Source organism: Phocoena sinus, chromosome 3, assembly GCF_008692025.1.
Source record: "Phocoena sinus isolate mPhoSin1 chromosome 3, mPhoSin1.pri, whole genome shotgun sequence".
Classification (NCBI taxonomy): domain Eukaryota; kingdom Metazoa; phylum Chordata; class Mammalia; order Artiodactyla; family Phocoenidae; genus Phocoena; species Phocoena sinus.
This window is the reverse complement of record NC_045765.1, coordinates 129,957,832-129,977,443: the sequence shown is the minus strand read 5'-3', so window position 1 is coordinate 129,977,443 and position 19,612 is coordinate 129,957,832. Positions and strand designations below refer to the sequence as shown.

The 19,612-nt window shown below is 41.5% G+C and overlaps 1 protein-coding gene across 1 annotated transcript in view; it reads right to left on the bottom strand.

Moving 5' to 3' along the window:
• ANKRD55 (ankyrin repeat domain 55) overlaps positions 1-19,612 on the bottom strand; it is a 457,064-nt gene that overhangs the window by 305,220 nt on the left and 132,232 nt on the right. Inside the window, exon 2 of the mRNA XM_032628850.1 lies at positions 16,662-16,757. The gene's annotated coding sequence lies outside the window, so the exon portion shown is untranslated. The remainder of the gene's footprint in view (positions 1-16,661; positions 16,758-19,612) is intronic.

Here is a 19,612-nt window from a genome sequence, read left to right as displayed (position 1 = left end):
AGCCTGGTCTCTGGCTCTAATTACAAACCCTATCTTCGAGAGATCTGCCTTTTAAAAGAGCATAAACAACACTGCCCAAGACCCCTAAAGGCCATTAATGCATTTTTTTAAGCTGAAAACACATAAAATCTGCACATTTTATAAACCCTGAGAAAAACATGATGAGAATCAGAATTTTCAGCAAGAAACTCCATTCCAACCCAATGCTAAGCTGCCTTTCTAAGAGTTCCTGGATCCCAGCCTCCCCAGTGGAAGTGTTTGTGAAGTCTGAGTGTATTTTCCTGCAATATACCTAGAGGTCTACTCTGGCTGCAGAAGTTCATGAGCTGAAGTGCCTTAACTATGCCTGGGAGGTACCAGGTAAGAGGGAAAAACTGGCTTTTAAAAATAAGGAATAACCTATCTCTATGTTTCAGTCACAAAAGGTATTTTTGTAAGTAAACTGCACAGAGATGTAACTTTGCTACCTAGAGTGCCAGGTCTACGGGTACTTGGTTTTGTTCCTGCACAGGACTTTTTCATGGCCTAGGGATCTGCTCTGTCTCTTGTCGTGCAGGATTTAAAGTCAGTGGTATTCTTTAATAGGTTGGAAATGGCTTGGGGCATTGCAAGGTGGTGGGGACAGTGGAGGTGATGAGAACCTGAGAGGGAGGACAAGGATTTCTCCAAGACTCAGGATACCTTTCATCCCTGGACACTGGGGACCCAGTATAAGACTGAGTCTACACAGCTATTTCTGAAGCTGACACTTCCAGTGACTAGCTTAGCAAGTCACTTCACCTCTCTGGGCCTTGTTTCCTCACTTAAAAAGTTTTCTTTAGACCAAAGAATGCTAAGTTTCCTTCCAGCTCTAACATGCTCTGATACTGTGACCTTGAGACAAATCCTAGAGATACTGGTGAGAGAAGGCCATATCCACCACGAGTGTGCTCACAGGGCTCAGAACGTGAGGCATTACCAACGGCGAGGCATTTTCAGGCAGTGGGAGTTGACAAGGCTACGAAGCATCTGTAAAGTATTATTAGATGGTAAAGACTTAAGAGGGTACATTGCCCCCCTCCTTAGAATGCCTACCTGAGGCCTTTGTGTGCTGAGACCCACCTGGGCACATCCAGGGTCCAAAGCAGACATTCCTGCTGAAGTGGGCATCAGAGGTATCTTTTATAGTGCTAGGGCTCCTGAAAGTGTGCCTCTGTTTCCCACCAGCCTGAAGAGCTTGACTTGAAAAGCTCTTTTCAAGGGCCCGTGAACATCTTCTACCTCTCCCTAGGCCTGACATTATTACAATAATAAGCCTCCCTTTTTCTAATTATCTCCTCCTTGTCCTCTCTGAAAACCAGGGAAATGCTGAAGAACAGGGTCTGAAAGGGCAGCTGTCACCTCGCTGTCACTATAAGACCTCAACCCCATTTCATTTAGACTAGAATAGGGCAATCATTTTCATCAGGCATCAAGCTGAGGAAGAAGAGAGTCCACTCCCCACTCCACCCACAAACTGCTTAAGAAACATTGCAAGTAGAGGAATTAATCATAAACCCTGGGCAAACTCTCCCACCGTACTCATGAGTTCCTTATTTAATCCTTTTAACCTTCTTACCTGATCAAATAAGGCCTCAGTTTAGGTCTTGGCTCTGTGGGGTAGAGAAGGCCCCTTACCCTGGGGTCATGCGTTCCCAGAGTGAAAGCTGGTGAAGGATCTCCAGTCAGCCACACAGACCAGACATACCTTCATTCAAAGGTACACATGTGTACAGGTTTAGGGCAGTAGAGAAATAGCTTTCCTTTGTTCATTCCTCAAAATCACTAAGGTGAGTTTTTATTTTCTATGTGCCTATAATGATAGGGCTTAAAAATAGGCAAATCCATGGCAGCCTGCAGTATCATGGTGGCTGGATGCTGGGGAGACCCTTTTGAGACTTAACGAAAACGCCACTGCCAAATGGATTAAAGGCCTAAATGTAAGGCCAGACACTATAAAACTCTTAGAGGAAAACATAGGAAGAACACTCTATGACATAAATCACAGCAAGATCCTTTCTGACCCACCTCCTAGAGAAAGGGAAATAAAAACAAAAATAAACAAATGGCACCTAATGAAACTTCAAAGCTTTTGCACAGCAAAGGAAATCATAAACAAGACGAAAAGACAACTCTCAGAATGGGAGAAAATATTTGCAAACGAAACAACTGACAAAGGATTAATCTCCAAAATTTACAAGCAGCTCATGCAGCTCAATATCAAAAAAACAAACAACCCAATCCAAAAATGGGCAGAAGATCTAAACAGACCTTTCTCCAAAGAAGACATACAGATGGGCAAGAAGCACATGAAAGTATGCTCAACATCACTAATCATTAGAGAAATGCAAATCAAAACTACAATGAGGTATCACCTCACACCAGTCAGAATGGCCGTCATCAAAAAATCTACAAACAATAAATGCTGGAGAGGGTGTGGAGAAAAGGGAACCCTCTTGCACTGTTGGTGGGAATGTAAATTGATACAGCCACTATGGAGAACAGTATGGAGGTGCCTTAAAAAACTACTAATAGAACTACCATATGACCCAGCAAGCCCACTACTGGGCATATACCCTGAGAAAACCATAATTCAAAAAGAGTCATGTACCACAATGTTCACTGAAGCTCTATTTACAATAGCTAGGACATGGAAGCAACCTAAGTGTCCATCAACAGATGAATGGATAAAATAGATGCGGCACATATATACAATGGAATATTACTCAGCCATAAAAAGAAACGAAATTGAGTTTTTTGTAGAGAGGTGGATGGACCTAGAGTCTGTCATACAAAGTGAAGTAAGTCAGAAAGAGAAAAACAAATACCGTATGCTAACACAATATATATGGAATCTAAAAAAAAAAAAAAAAGGTTATGAAGAACCTAGGGGCAAGACGGGAATAAAGATGCAGACCTACCAGAGAATGGACTTGAGAACACAGGGAGGGGGAAGGATAAGCTGGGATGAAGTGAGAGAGTGGCATGGACATATATACACTACCAAATGTAAAATAGATAGCTAGTGGGAAGCAGCCGCATAGCACAGGGATATCAGCTCGGTGCTTTGTGACCACCTAGAGGGGTGGGATAGGGAGGGTGGGATGGAGGGAGATGCAAGAGGTAAGAGATATGGGGATATGTGTATGCGTATAGCTGATTCACTTTGTTATAAAGCAGGAACTAACACACCATTGTAAAGCAATTATACTCCAATAAAGATGTTAAAAAAAAAGGCCACTGCTCCTGAAAATACTCTGACTGCCTTCAACATTGCTGGGTTGGATGAATCCCCTCCCTTGTAGCCTTTGTTCCTCATTACAACACAGTTACACTTAGGGCAGTGTTGAACAAACCTCTGCTCAAGGGCCTATTCAAGAAAAATAAGATGCTTAAGGTACAAATATATTTGTATTTAAAAACAAGCACACAACCGAAACAGAACTTTAAGAAAAATCAGGAAATGTAATAGCTGCAACTCTATGTAAGCATTTGAGTTTCATCTCATAGCTAAAATCTTAAGAACCACATGATTAGCCTGCACTGAAGAATCTGACTTCAATATTGCACCTTTGAACAAATTTGATTCATGAGTAAGACATTTTTGGAGCTGGTTTATTTTGTCTTTCCATATTGACTTCATAAACTTACTTGACTCCTCTCTTCGTGCCTGTAAATTTTGTTGTCTTTATTTGTTAAACCCAAAGCAATGTCTTCATTTTCAAAGTTCTTCTCACGCCCACTTATTCTGAAATGCATAATTTTAATTAGTTGCTTTTCTCTTCTTGTTGGCAGGTGTAGCAGGTATTTTAAAAGTTATTCAGAAAAACAATCCTCTCCACGCACATCAACGTACACATCTTCTTCCAATTTCTCAGATTGAGTCAAGTGGTTTACACCACCTGTCTCCTTGTGGACAGGTGGGAGAGATGGTGTGTACCTCTTCAGCTTCATTAGATGCTGCCGAATTACTCTCCACAATGGTGGTTCCAAAATATGCCTGGCCTGCATGCATAAGTGTTCCTGTTTCCTCACATCCTGTCACCTTTTCTTATTGTTTGTAACTCCCTGAGTACTTGTAAACTGAAGCACCTTTTCATGTTTACTGACCATTTATATTGCCTCTTCTGTGAACTGTTAATATCATTTTCAATTAGATTGACTATCTTTTTCTTATTAAATTGGAGAATTTCTTTTTATATAGGGTGCAAATATCTTCCTCAGACTACTTTTTTCTTTTTTCTTTATTAATAGTATCTTTTTTCCCACAGTTTTTCATTTTCATAAAGTTCAAGTGTATCCATCTTTTCCTATGGTTTATGATTTTTGTGTCTCATATAAGAAATTTTCCCCTATTTTAATATAATAATACCATTCTCCTATGTTTTCTTCTAAAAGTTTTAAAGTTTGCCTTTTTCAAATTTAAATCCTAATATAGCTGGAATTTATTTTGTACATAGGGATGAACAATGTACAGGGTGTAGTAGGGTAAACAATGTATAGGGTGAAGTAGGGATCTAATTTTATCTTTTCCATCTTGTTCACTCTTTCTTTTTTTAAGTGTCTTTTCTTGTGGTTAGGATTTTTTCTCTTTATGTCCTTAACCACAAAATTATTCATGTTAATCAAGTTATTCATCAAATTATTAAGTTATTTAGAGTTCTTACATCTTAATCCTGCTATTTGTTTTGTGCCTAATTCTATCTCTTGGAGGACTGTTTCCTTAACAGTTGGTAATTTTAGATTGTGAGTTCATCTTCAGCAGAAGTTTACTTGTGGATCTGCATAGACTGGCTTTCCTTTTACTTCTATCAGGTATCCCTGGTGTACCACAGGCCCAAGACTAATCTTTAACATAATTTCTCATCCAGGGTTTCTAAGCCTATATAGATATAAAAATAGTCAAACTCATGAAGTAGGGGCTTGTGAGTGCAAATTATCAGGGAAACTTTTGTCCCTCCACAGAGCTCTGGCAGAGACAGACAAGCTTCCCTATGCTGATTGGTGGGATTTTTTTCTGGTTCATTCTTTCACTGAGGTACAGCCCTTTGGAGTTCAGACAACTCAAAACTGAGAATATACAGGAAAAAGACAACCACTTGGTAAAGGGATGGGCACATAATTAAAGTTACTCAAGGGCAACCTTGATTTACATGCAATGAACTAAACAAAGATTTTGTCTCATAAATTAAGAACTAGTAATTGCACTGTCAACAGCCTCATCCCATGGCTTACTGCTAAATTCAGAGAATGCTCTTTTAGTTTAAAATGATACCAACATCCACTTTATTGCTTGAAGATTATGTATTTTATGGGAAGGGAGACGGTGGCACTTCTTTTGCCATCCTCCAACCTCTCCCCTTCCTCCAGGAACCTTCCACCCCACCTGCCTTGCCATGATGCAAATGCTGCAGGAGACAATCAGCAAGAGGCTGCTTAGGATAAACCTGTGTGAGAACATGTGCCCTTGTATGGGTATGAGAGACTGTACACAAGCAGGGATACCCATCCAACAATCTCTTCTGGAGGCACACTCCCTGTTCTTTTAGGAGCATATTAATCACTTTCACACTCTCCTGACTCCTAATCACAGGTGTTTCCAGTGGTGTCAAAATAGTGCCTGCCTACATCTGTTTTGACTATTGGCTTGGGTTCCAGGGAACGTTTATGAGAGAGGGAGAGAACAAGAGATCGGCAGTCTTGTGTTGACACTGTGAGGTTGTTTGGGAATTAGAACGATCCAGGTCTGATGTTGTAATTTCTCCTTTTATGGGCAAAAAAGCAACATCTCAGCATGAATGAGTATAACTAAACACACTGGGACACACCCCAGACACAGTGTGCACTCCCTGGACACTCACCATGCTTTTTGTTGTTGTCATTGTAGGACAAAAGGCAGAAGACAATTTTTGCTTCCTCCTCCCAAATCTACTACCCCTAATGAAATGAATAAAACACAAGACTTAGAGAAAAAAATTCCCAACTTAGGTATATCTTTCTTTCCTTTTTTCCCACTTCTTTTCATGTTATAATCCTAACTAACACTCTTAATAATATTGAATTAATTTTTAATTATATAAGTAATAGATTCTCATTGATAAAAATTAAAAAATACAGACAAATCAAAACTTCTCTTTATCTACTTGCCTAATCCTACACTGCTCCCGCATTGTGTATCCTTGTTATTTATCCACTATGTATCCTTTTAGACTTTTTCTAAAGCACATACATTCACATATATACTCACATGTAAGAAAGCATATATTTTGTTTGGTGGGAGTTTTTGTTTAATGCATAAACTGTGCCATATTCTGTATATTATGCTACCACCAGCTTTTCTCACTTAAGAATATATTGATATGTTGCACACATTTTTTAATATCAGTGCCTATTTATTGATCTCATTCTTTTTACTGGAAGCATAATCTTCCACAGAATGGATGTATAGTAGTTTATTTGATTATCTTCAAAAGATGGAAATTTGGATTATTTAAAATTTTTTCACTATTACAAATAATGCTATGATGAATTTCCTTGTACATATCTTTTTGGGCACATGTGCCAGTGTTTTGTCTAGCACAGGTTCTGAGAAGTGAAATTTCTGGTTTTAAGGGTAACATTTTCTTCTTCAAAGCAATAGTAAAAACTATGTACGCATGCATGTATGCATGCATGTATGTATGTATGTATCTATCTATCTAGTCAGCTTGGGCTGCCATAACCAAGTACCATAGACTGAGTGGCTTAAAAAGCATTTATTTCTCACAGTTCTGAAGGCTTGGAAGTCCAAGATCAAGGTGCTGGTAGATTCAGTTCCTGATGGGGTCCCTCTTTCTGGTTTGCAGACTGCTGTCTTCTTGCTATGTCCTCACACAGTGGAGAAAGATCTCTGGCCTCACTTCCTCTTCTTATAAGGACATTAATTCCATCATGGATACCCCATCCTCATGACCTCATCTAAACCTAATTATCTCCCCAAGGCCCCACCCTCAAATACCATCACATTGGGGGTTAGAGTTTCAACATAGGAATTGCGGTGGGGGGGACACAAATATTCATTCCATTATCTATCTAGAAAATAAATTCCTATGATAAAAACAATTTCAAAGTCAGGATAAAGTAGAGTCATAAATCCAAAAGCAGCCATATAAAAGACAATGGAGGGCTTCCCTGGTGGCACAGTGGTTGAGAGTCTGCCTGCCGATGCAGGGGACACAGGTTCGTGACCCGGTCTGGGAAGATCCCACATGCCACGGAGCGGCTGGGCCCGTGAGCCATGGCTGCTGAGCCTGCGCGTCCGGAGCCTGTGCTCCGCAACGGGAGAGGCCACAACAGTGAGAGGCCCGCGTACCACAAAAAAAAAAAAAAAAAAAAGACAATGGAGTTTAATTCAAACATATCAATAAGAACATTAGATGTGAGTGGTCTAAACACACTAGTTAAAAAATAGTAGTTGTCAGATTGGATTAAAAGAAAAAAGCAGGACTTCCCTGGTGGCGCAGTGGTTAAGAATCCACCTGGCAACACAGGGGAAACACACAGGTTCGATCCCTGGTCCAGGAAGGTCCCATATGCCTATCATACAAAGTAAACCTAAGAACAAGGAATTATTACCAGGGATGAATGGACATTACATTATGAGAACGAGGTTGATTTGTAAAGAAGATATCACAATCCTAAATGTGTATGCATCTTGTAAGACCGCTTTAAAATACATGAAGCAAAAACTGACAAAGCTGAAAGGAGAAACAGACACATGCACAGTTATAGTTGGGATCTTTAGCACTTTTCTCTCAGTAATCAATAGAACAAACAGAGAGAAAATTAGTAAGGATGCAGATGACCTAAGCAATACTATCCACCAATTTGATCTAATTGACATTTATATAACACTTCACCTAAAACAGCAGTACCTGAAAAAGGTTAAAAAATTGAAATCATCCAAGGTATGTTCTCTGACCATGATAGAATTAGAGAAGAAATCAATTACAGAAAAATATCTTTAGAATCCCCAAATGTGTGGAAATTAAACAATATGTTTGAAGTAACACATGAGTCAAAGAAAAAGTTACAAGGGAAACTGAAAAGTATCTTGAATTGAATGAAAATTAAAATGCAGTAAATCAAAATTTGTAGGGTGCAGCTAAAGCAGTCTTAGAGGAAAATGTATAGCGTTAAATGCTTGTATCAGAAAGGTTATTGGGAAACTCACAGAAGTGAAAGGAAGACTGGAGAAACACAACAGGCAAGAGCAAGGGAGGAGACAATATCTAGGCCCAGAGCCAATATCACACCTCCCACCCATCTTGTGAGAGCACCATTGCATGAGTTGTAGGCCACTGACCGCCACAGGCTGCCTGGAAGTTTCTATTGGCTCTAGAAATTGGCTCTTATCACCCCAGCTGTTGCCACTCATAACCAGAATGTCTTCCTTGTTTCTACTTCTTATCATCACCAACTCTCTCATCATACTCTAGAGCTTGTGGGTCTAACTGGCTGAGCCCAGATCGTATGCCTCTATCCTAGCTGCAAAAGCAGTTGGGGGAGTGAGTGGCTTAAGTGTTCAGTTTCTACGACGGGAGGCAGGCTGTATCTGCCATAAAAACTTCTAACCAGAAACTATTAGGATGTTGAGTGAGACTTTTCCTGACACCAAACAGCTAGTCAAAAAGACCCAGACCTGAGAACTAATTGTACCCTGTATTTTCAAGAGGATTTCTAGACACCTCTCTCAGGATTTTTCAAGAGGCTAAAGCACTGGATCTTCTATCCCAACCATCATCCTAGCTTCACTCTTTCCAGTCTATATGGTACAGTCAGATAGGAAAGAGAATAAAAGAGGTCAGAATTATCAGGAGTGCAGTGTTCATGTTGCAAGGGTTATTTCTGGGCCCTACCCAACAACTCCATACCCTTCATCCATCCTCATTCAGGCAGGGCTTCTACCAAACCTTCTAACTAACAAATGAGGGAGGCAGACACTTAGGGAATCATTGGTAGTAGCATTTGAGGGTATCTGAAAGAAAGAGTGACTAGCGTCTCACTCCCTGCCTGGCTGCCTGCCTGATGTGGGTAGACAACTGGATATAAGATTTTAAAAGGACACAATGGAAATTCTAAGGTAAATTAGATTTAATTTTTAATTATAACTATGAGACCTGCCCGAGGTATCACTAAATAATGGTAGAGGAGAATTTGACAGAGTAGGGTTGAAAGTATTCGTATTGGTGATGGTGCTTAGTTGCAGGTCAACGGAATCAACTCTAGCTGATAAAGGGATTTCTGATAAATCCCTTTGTCAAAAAGGGGTTCATTTGGGGGATACAGAAAATTCATTCAACCTCTGATACGACTGATGAAACAGACCCCAGGCTGAGCTCCAAGGAACTCATCTCAGGAATTTTATTGTTACAATAAAAAATAAAAACAAAAACCAAAGTCAGAAAGCTACCACAACTTCTGGCTCCAACACACTGCTTCTGCTGAGAGGGGACAGATGGATGCTCCTTTTTAAACAAAAGTTAGTTCTAAGTTAAAATCTTTTGTAAGTATATCTTATTTATGGAACCTAAATTATATTTCCTCACACTTAGGCATGCGAAATGGCAGTTAGGGTTGTTGTTGTTTATTCTACATTGGAAAACTGGAATTTAAATTGTGGGAAAGTATTAAAATATGGAAAAGATATATAATAGATCTGGGACAACAAAAATGATAGTATCTACTATAGCTATCATTGGGAAAAATTATTTTATGTTAACTCACATTGAGCTGAGACTGTAAAAAACTTGTTGAAGGGATATATAACATTGATCTACACCTCAATTTTCTCACCTAAAATACATCTACATCAATTACACATAGATCTGCCTCATTTTGTTCATGGCTGTTTAATATTTCAATGTGTGGATTAATCCTAATATATTCAGTCCTCGAATGATAGAAATTCAAGTTGCTTCCTATATGTTACTATTATTTAAAAAACGCTGCAATGAAGATCCAGGCATATGCCTAACAACTCTCCATGATCAGTCCCTTTCAAATGACAGGCTGAGATCTTTTTGGTTTGTTGGTGTTTTTTCCTGAGTTAAATAGAAGATTCTTTTTTTCCCTCTCAAGTGAATGTACTACATATTTTTAAATTAAATATTAAACAAAAATAACAGCAATACAAGCAGCTCATGGCAGAGGTAGCTCTCACATCAGCTATCTTTCTGACCTCAGGCAAGTCACAAACACCTTTGGGTTTAATTCCATTATCTGCGAACTGTAAAGTTTGGACAAAGTGGTCTCTAAGGCCCAGCTATTAAACTCTGTGGTCCTGAGTAGTATCCTTGATATACCTGTTACTGCTTTAACCTTTGAGGGCATTGTTAACTGTCTTTCACTTCTCCTGAAAGTCTCAAGAGGGACCATGACTTTGACTTTTTTTTGTATCTCCATTTCTTTTCACCTTCCCAGTACCAAAAGCAGTGTTCCAAATAGAGTAGATGATTAGTAGACTAATTACTGAGTAGCGATGGGACAACACCACTGAATGAGGGATAAAATCTGAACTCACCCATCCATCATCCCCGATAATCACTGTCAGGTCCTGCCCACATTTAGGTTCTAGAATGTTTATTCCTAAAGAAGCTCTACACATCCTTATGGTTAAGGAATTGAAGCAACCCTCCTGATTCCATTCTCTCTGAAAGAGTTATGTAATTTTTATTAATCACCTGGACCATTTTGTATTGTAAAGTATGATTTATCAGAATAAGTAATTTGTTCCTTAAATTTTTTTGTTAGTACACAGTCTTTAGTCCTTTAAAAGCTTTGGAACCCTGAAACCCAAACCCCTTCATGGAAATCAGGCAAAACCCACTTTTGTATATTTTTGAAAGTATTTTGTATGTAACACACTTTTACTGGGCTCTGTCACTGAGGACAAAATACAGAGCCCAGGGTCATGACTGGACAATGGGTTATAATGGTGGCTAACCCTGAAGCATAGCGAAAACAGCATAGGCTTTGTCAGGAGGCCCAGGGTGCAAATCACATTCTGCCTCACTAGCTGTGTGGCCTTAGGGTACCTCTTGGGCCTCAAGTTAATAACAGTTTCTTTGCAGGGCTATTAAGACATTTTAAAAGTGTATGTAACACTTCTGTCATATGGTAGTCTCCCAACGATGGTAGTTGTTAATACTATTGCCCATGTAGAATGATGCTGATGAATACAAAAGACATTCTAGAGTAATTGGTATTCAAACAGGGGACTGAACACAAAGGCACATTGAAGAAGGCAAGAAAGGCCTGGACTAGGTGTAAGAAACTAGTCTGTGGTTTCCACAAAGCTGACTGAATGGAATCTCCTGGTGTCAGCTCACCAGACACAATCTCCATGGCCTTTTATCAAAGCCAGTCATGCTTTACTGTGTGTAGTCCACTAAAAAAACTGTTCACTGCCTCTTGGCATGACCTCTATGCCAAAAATATTATCTGTCTATTCATGCAGAGGTACATGCAATGTGCCAGATCCTCCTGGAATGTCTCCTTGTCTTTTATTCCAAACACACCACTAATTCTGCATCCCTTCCTCTCCATCCCAACTCTGCCTTGGCTCAGGTTATCCCCTGTTTCCGGGATTCTTGCTTTGACCTTATCCCCGGTCTTACTCCCTTACAAGCCATCTTTAATCTTGCTGCCAGGATGCACACTCCACGGCCTCCCTATCACCTAAAGGATACATCATATTCATCTGTAGCACATATGAAACCCTCTATCATCGCTCCTGCCCACAACCTGCCTAAATTCCCATTGCTTCTTGCCATCCTCCTCCAACTCCCCCAGTCAAACTCTACTCTCCCAAGAATACTGACCTATTTACGTGTCCTGGAACACCCCATGTTCCTTCACTTATTCTAGCTCTCACCTTGCTTCCATGATGATACACATCACTTTGCTCCTCACTAGGTGAGGGCAGTGGCTGTGCACCCATCATCTTTTTGTACCCCTAGCACTTAGCACACTGTCTAGGGTATAGTAGGTGCTCAATAAATGGGCACTGAATGAATGAATGAAAGGTTCTCTGAAAACAGGATGTGACAGAAATGTGGGAGGGAGAGGCCAGAGGGAATCCAATGTACCCTGTGGGTTGCACAATCCTTCTCCATAGCCTTTGCATTACAGTCTAAAGGTTTTAACCAACTTCAAAGCTTAAATACTTAGATCTTCTTTTCTAATTTTGGTGTCACTGAACAAAAAGAGGGAAAAAGTGCAAGCTTGTCTATGGGATTTAAAAAGTTATCAAATAGTTTAATATCAAGATAGACCACTAACAGCTAAAAAATTCCATGATCTGTGATTCCTCCTCAGCTCTTTAACGTGAGAATATTTACCACCAAAGGGATAACCCTGATCCAAGGAAGTTTGTTAATGTAATCCCCAAGTATTTCTAATCGAACATGCTTACTTTTAAAAATTAAATGCAGTATCTTCAGTAGCTAATCTTCCTCTTATTTAATCAAAATATCTGTCATCTCAGATGTGGCATCCAGAGGCTGAAAGTCCCAAAATGAAAAGAAGGCGGGACTTCCCTGGTGGTCCAGTGGGTAAGACTCCACATTCCCAATGCAGGGGGCCTGGGTTCGATACCTGGTTGGGGAACTAGATCCCACATGCATGCTGCAACAAAGAGTCCGCATGCTGCAACTAAGAAGTCCGTGGGCTGCAACTAAGAGTCCACAGGCTGCAACTAAGAAGTCCGTGGGCTGCAACTAAGAGTCCACAGGCTGCAACTAAGAAGTCCACATGGCACAACTGAGTCCACATGCCGCAAGTAAGAAGTCCGCAGGCCACAGCTAAACATGCTGCAACGAAAATCCCACATGCCGCAACTAAGACCCGGAGCAGCCAAAATTAACTAATTAATCAAATTAAATTAAGTTACATTAAATTAAAAAAAAAAAAAGAAAGAAGGCATTTTCCTGGCATCATGTCCTGGAGTATTTCCAGGGCTTATAATGGTGGAAAAGCAATCCTCTCTTATCTCCTAGGCCAGCCAGTAGCATTCTGTCCAGACTGTTCCCACATACTCCCACCCAGATGAATTGTATTTAAAGAGAATAGGTCCTTAACCTGTACACCATCTGATTTAGGACGCTGGCTTTTCCTGGCCCAAGAATTCAGAAAGGAAAAAAGAAAGAAGAGCTATAATTATAATCCCTCCTCCTGCCCTCAATCGTGAGCATCCATAGGCTTGGGAAGTTTGTCAATGCAGTGGAAGAAGATAGTTGCTTCTCAATAGCTGTCACGTTAGATATCCACGTGGCCACTGTTTCTGCTATTGTTCCTTTCTGCCATAAGGAAGAGGTGCATATGAAATCACTGGCTACACAGGACTGTCCTATATGATGCAATGCCATGATGTGGCCGTCTCTTACAGTGCAGCTTTTCATTCCAGGAGAGTCCATTGTGCCGCTGTTTTGGCTGCAGCTTGGCATGAGCACAGAAAGTCCATACAGCCACCCACAACTTGATCTACTAGTTGTGAACGGAAACTTTTGAATACGTTCCACCAGCTGCACAATGGTACCATTTATTACTTTATTCTCAGGGGAAAACGTTTGCTGTGTGAATAATACCAGGGACTTATGTAAGCCTCTTCATTTTCAGGGAGCTTTACGGGTGTCAGCAAATTCACACAACACCCTGGTAAGGTAGCAAGGCATTGTCGTACCTTCTTTACAGAGAGAGAACCCAGATCACAACATCAGATTTTCCCAAGCCAAATGGACAATAGTGGCATGGACTTGTTTCCGGAGAGACCCATACTCCTCTGCTAGAGAGCACAAACAATTTCCCACCCACAGAAAGACTCCACAGGGTTATATCCTAGACTTAACACTTGAGGATAACTACCCTGATTGTTGACACACCTAATGTTGCCCTAACTTGGGTTCTGTCCAAATGGATGAAAAGGACAAGAGAGGGTGGGGACACCCATATAGGAAAGTGGCGAAGGTTTTGGCATCTCTCACAGGCCTTGCCATTGAGGAATTGTCCCATCTATATTCACAGGATCGTGATGAGAGGAGCTGAGTATTCATTAAGCCCCATGAGAAAAAGCAAAACAATTCTTCCTACTACATAGGACAGATTTATTGATTTTGATTGGTAGTTAGGAAATTGAGAAAAAGTTTTTGCTATCACCTACAGGAACATGCAAATACTTTCTGTAGTGAGTTGAATTGGGGCCTCCAAAAAGATATACCCAAGTTTTAAGCCTCAAGACCCGGATTGTGACCTTATTTGGCAAACCAGTCTTTGTACGTATAATCAAGGATCTCAAGATGAGATCATCCTGAATTTAGGGTCGCCTAAATCCAATGACAGGTATCCTTAAAAGAGAAAGGCAGAGACAGACTTGAGACGCAGACACAGGAAGAGGAAGACCACGTGAAAATGGAAGCAGAGACTGGAGTTATTCAGCTATAGGCCAACGGAACTCCGAGGATTGCTAGCAGCCATCAGAAATTAGGAGAGAGGCATGGAATGGATTCTCCCTCAGACCCTCCAGAAGGAGCCAACTCTGAAAACACCTTGATTTCAGTCTTTTGGCCTCCAAAACTGTGAGAGAATAAATGTATGTTGTTTTATGCCACCCAGTTTGTGGTAATTGGTTATCACAGCCTGAGGGTACCAATATAATTCTTCAATTCTTTCTTCTAATCTTCAGAATCATATGAATTTTAATTCAACTTAGCTAAATACATACCATGCCAAATCTTGTGTGTGTGTGTGTGTGTGTGTGTGTGTGTGTGTGTGTCTAGAGGGCATTGTAACTCTAAAATGGTTGATAATTACTCTTCTAGATAAACAACAATGGTGAATGAAGAACTGCATCACCCTGACTTGTCCCACTATGAAGGTAGAAGGGGCCTCATGAAGGGAGGAAAAGTCAAGAATCAGTGGAGTGAATTCAAGTTCTGATCACAAAGCAATAGCTTTCATACCTTCTCTTCCTCCAGGCCACTGCTCCAAGGAGCACACAGTGGGGCACAATGTACCCTTTAATAAATGTACTCTTTAATAATCATATGGTTATAATCATTAATTTAGTACAAATTTGTTACACAAAATTTAACTACTATAAAAATTCATAACGTGGAAAATGACAATCTCCAATATGCAGATGGTACACATCGCTCTGAGTTCTTTCCTCTGAATGTATGAATGAACTCCCTCCCTCTCTCTCTTTCTCTCTCTCTCTCTCCCCCCAGCCTTTTAAAAACTGGAATGGAGAATGGGTCTGCAGGACAGCCTCGTATCTACTCAGTTTTCTGGCCTGTTTCAGTTTGATGAAAGGCATATTTGCTGAGTGTTCCTAGATGTAAGTCCTGTTTCTTGCAAGCCTTGGGTCGGGCATAAAACTCTCACTAAACATATCTGAGGTGAGGTTACGTTTTTGATTAAAGCACAGATTAGTAAACTTTTTCTGTTAAGAGCCAGATAGTAAATATTTTAGGTTTTGCAGGCCATGAGGTCTCCGTTGTTACTACTTAACTCTGCAGGTGTATTGTAAAAGCAGTTACAAACGATACATACATGAATGAGCATGGCTGCTGTATTACTATTCTATTGTTGCACAACAAATGACCAAAAACTTAGTGGCTTAACACACTCACATATCATTTCTACTTCTACAGGTTAGAAGTCGGAGTGGGCTTAGCTGAGTTCTCCATTTAGGGTCTCACAGGCCAACAGGAAAGTATTGGCTAGCTGGGCTCTTATCTGCAGGCTCTGGGGAAGAATTCACTTCCAAGCTCATTCAGGGTGTTGGAAGAATCCAGTTCCTTGTGGTTAGAAGACTGAAGTCCCGGTTTCCTTGCCGCATGTTGGCTGGCGCCATGCTCAGCTCTTAGAGCCCTCTCTCAGGCCCATCTTGTTCTGCAGCTTCGTTTCCCCTGGTGCTGCTTGCTATGTGTCCCTAGCATGACAGGGAGGTTATCCTTTCACCAAAACAGTGTCCCACCAGCTCTTCCACAAAACTGTGTCCCAGTTGTCCTCACCTGTCCCATCTACAGCTGTGGGACATGGGGATTTTTGTGGCATTTGGTGCTCACTGGGCTTTCTCTTCTTTTCACCGTTAACTCACTTATTAGATCTGCTTGCTATGATTCTGATGCTGTCCCCTGTGTCGCCACTCTTATCCAACTCACTCTTTTTGTGCCCCAGAGCCATTGCGCATGAAGACTGTGGGACTAACACACCTGGGTAGGTTCAGAAGGCCCTGCAGAAGTGACACCATGAAGTCACCTGCAGAGAGCTGCCTCCCCGCTAAGAGTTTCAGGAATTAACTTTGCTGCCTGCTCTGCTCAGCTGGGGCCTCTGCTCCCACCCCCTGCCCAGGGCACCATCAGTGAAGATTAGGAAGGAGCCTCTGTCCCTCTTCCTCCCCACATGCTTCACAACTGCTTCTTGAGGAAAGCTACTGCAGCCTCCTGGCTGCCAGCTCTGCAGGCGCCATTCTGAGGCCCCTTGCTGGACTCACTGCCCTCAATCCTCTTTCTCTTTCCATTTGCCTAGGGCAACCATGTCCATGCAATGAAGGCAAAGCCTGTGTTGTTGAAGCCATGGCTGTCTTCCCACACAACACTTACCTTTCTCATCGTGATCCTGGACCAAAGGCCCCGAATATGTGGCTCCTACCTTGGCAGGGGGACTCCTGTCTCAGCTCAGTCACCTCAAGTTTGATCCTATAGGAAAGATAGAGGTGTTTCCTGTTATCTTTGCCTAGAATTGTTTTGGACCTTAAAAACGTTTTCTTTTCCTATTTTATAAACAAAAATGTTATGCTCGACCACCCAAGAAGATCTTGACGTGACCCACCTAGGAAGATGAGACTGCACCCCCAGCAGGTGCCCCCTTTGAAGACTCATGCTGCAGATTTCCTCCAGCAAAGAGAAGTTGTCAAACTTTACTTTCTTTGCTTATATTATGAGAACAGTAGTCTTTTATTGGTTCCCAAATTATGGAATTCTGTTATAATATGACATCTTTTTTTTAAAGTATACATAGAAATGCTGATACACATCCCTAGGAACTTTCTTTCCCCCGTTAGAAAAGCAATGCTATAAAACATAAGGGGAACAAAAGAGAAGGGGTGGAGGCCACGCAAAGAACAACTCTGTGGGGACTTCCCTGGTGGTACAGTGGATAAGACTCTGTGCTCCCAATGCAGGGGGCCCAGGTTGGATCTCTGGTCAGGGAACTAGATTCCACATGCATGCCACAACCAAGAGTTCACATGCCACAATTAAGGAGCCTGTGAGCCGCAACTAAGGACCCCGCCTGCCGCAACTAAGGAGACCATGTGCCGCAACTAAGGAGCCTGCCTGCTGCTACTAAGGAGCCAGCGAGCCGCAACTAAGACCCAGCATAAACAAATAAAAAATAAATAAATAAAAAGAACAACTCTGTGGGACCCAGAGAGAAACAGAGAAGAGTCCCACTATGAAGCTGCCTTTTCAGATGCTTTCCAAGCTGAACAGTGTTCTCAGAAATGGGTATGTGTTCTGCCTTAACATGTACACGTGCCCATTATATTTGAAACAGCACACCTCTGTGTATTATGCCGTATATTTCCCAAATGAAAAAATGTTCACCTCAACACCAGAAAAGCCCTTCTTTATAAATGTCTTGTTTCTCATGCAAGGAGTTCAATATGACTCTCTCCTGCGCCAGCTGGTCAGTTTTGTCATTTGCCATTAGTGGATCCTTGAGAAGCAATGTGAAGACCTCCAGTCCACAGAGCCAATTGCAGGCATGTGTATAAATTCAGATATCCCCAGCCAGGGGCAGGGGAGGGCTGAGCGTGTGCATTTTAGGTGTAGGAATGGGGCTGGTGGAATTCTGCTAGAGAAACAGAGATCAGAGCTAGCAGCACTCTCCCTTGAACTTGACCATTTAAAAATTTTGCCCCTCCCTGAGCAGTAACGAGGGCTGATGAGATGTATCATAATCCCAGAGTGTGAACAGACATGAGACTTCGATCACTCCAGCCCGGCAGAGGCAAGGAAAAAAATATCAACATGAGAACCCAACAGACATATGGTAACAGGGATCATTTCCCAGGCCAGTCAACTCTGCATGGTCTTGTCTGCCTTGGTCCCGCAAAACACTACTGTCCAGCTTAACACAGCTGGACTGGCCTTTCAGAGGCACAGACAAACACAGGCTAAGGCTGTGCCCACCAGGACTGACCTGAAAGAAAGGGAGGGGAAAAGATGGTGTTAATGGCTCCCTTTCATGTCCACAGAATTCTGTGAAAAAGGAGCGGAGGGCTTAGTCATTGTTTAACGCCCCTGAACATCACTATGTATCCAGGATGTTTTGGGCTCTGCTTAGTATTTGATTTGAGTTTCAACTATTTTAGCAGTAGACAAAGTAAATGCTGAGCGAATCACATGCATTAAAATCCTGAAAGCCTTTCCAAACCTAAAGATAGCTAATAACTTTTTAGTCTACATTTTATATGAGGAAAAACAAATGTTTCAATAAAGTGTCCAAAATTCTTAGAAGAATCAGAGGTAAGATGTTCCCACCAGCGACTTCAGTGTTGCTGGCCCAATTGAGCAGTATGGGCCTTGGGAGCAGGCCCACTGACAGGACAGAGGGCTCTTTGGGAAGACAGGCCATTTGAAAGGCCAGTTTATTTATAAATTATCTCCAAGTGGTCCAGTTCCTACAATTCCCAAGTTGCTTAGATTTTCAGAGTGGAAATTTAAATCATAGACAATTTGAGGTTGATATGGTCTAAGCTGGGGACAATTTTGAGAATTCAAATGACAAAAAGAAGTCAAAATAGTCTCTCTTAGGACTGCTGAGGAGACTCGTCCTTGCTTGTGATGCCTTAGTTAATCACCATCTACATTCTGCTTTATAATTCACAAAGCCCTTTTCTCAGACTTGCAGAGAGGCCTCATGCTTTGCACCAGGGAGGAGCTGCTGAAAACATCCTCCAGGGGGAGGGAACCAAATGGAACAGTTAATTTACTGTTAGAGCATATCTATCTACCTGTCTGTCCATCTGTCTATGTATGTATGTATGTATGTATGTATCTATCTATCTATCTACCTACATATCTGGCACAGGTTAGGTATTGGAGTGCCAATTCTACCTGTCTCCCATAAGCATTTCCCCACATCAGAAGCTGTGTCTGATCTACCCTTAGCCATCTCCCTGCCTCCTTCTCTCTTCCTTCCTCTCTCCCTCCCTCCTTCCCTTCCTTCCTTCCTTCTCTTTCCCTCCTCCGGCTCTCTCTCTCCCTTTCTTCCTTCTATCCTTCTGTCCATCCATCGTTCCTTCCATTATTTCTTCCATTTATTCAACAGTTGTTTAGTAGGCCTTTACTCTGTGCCAGCCATGGGGTTAGGTGTTGATCAGAGGTCAAAACACACTTCCTTCAGATGGCAGCGGAGAAAAAAGTAGGACCTGAGCCCTCCCTCACCACAGAGCTCTATGGAAGCTCATAAATTCCAGCCCATGAGAGCCCATATATACAAAGGAAAAAACCCTTACCATCTCTACTTCCACCAACGATGAATGTAA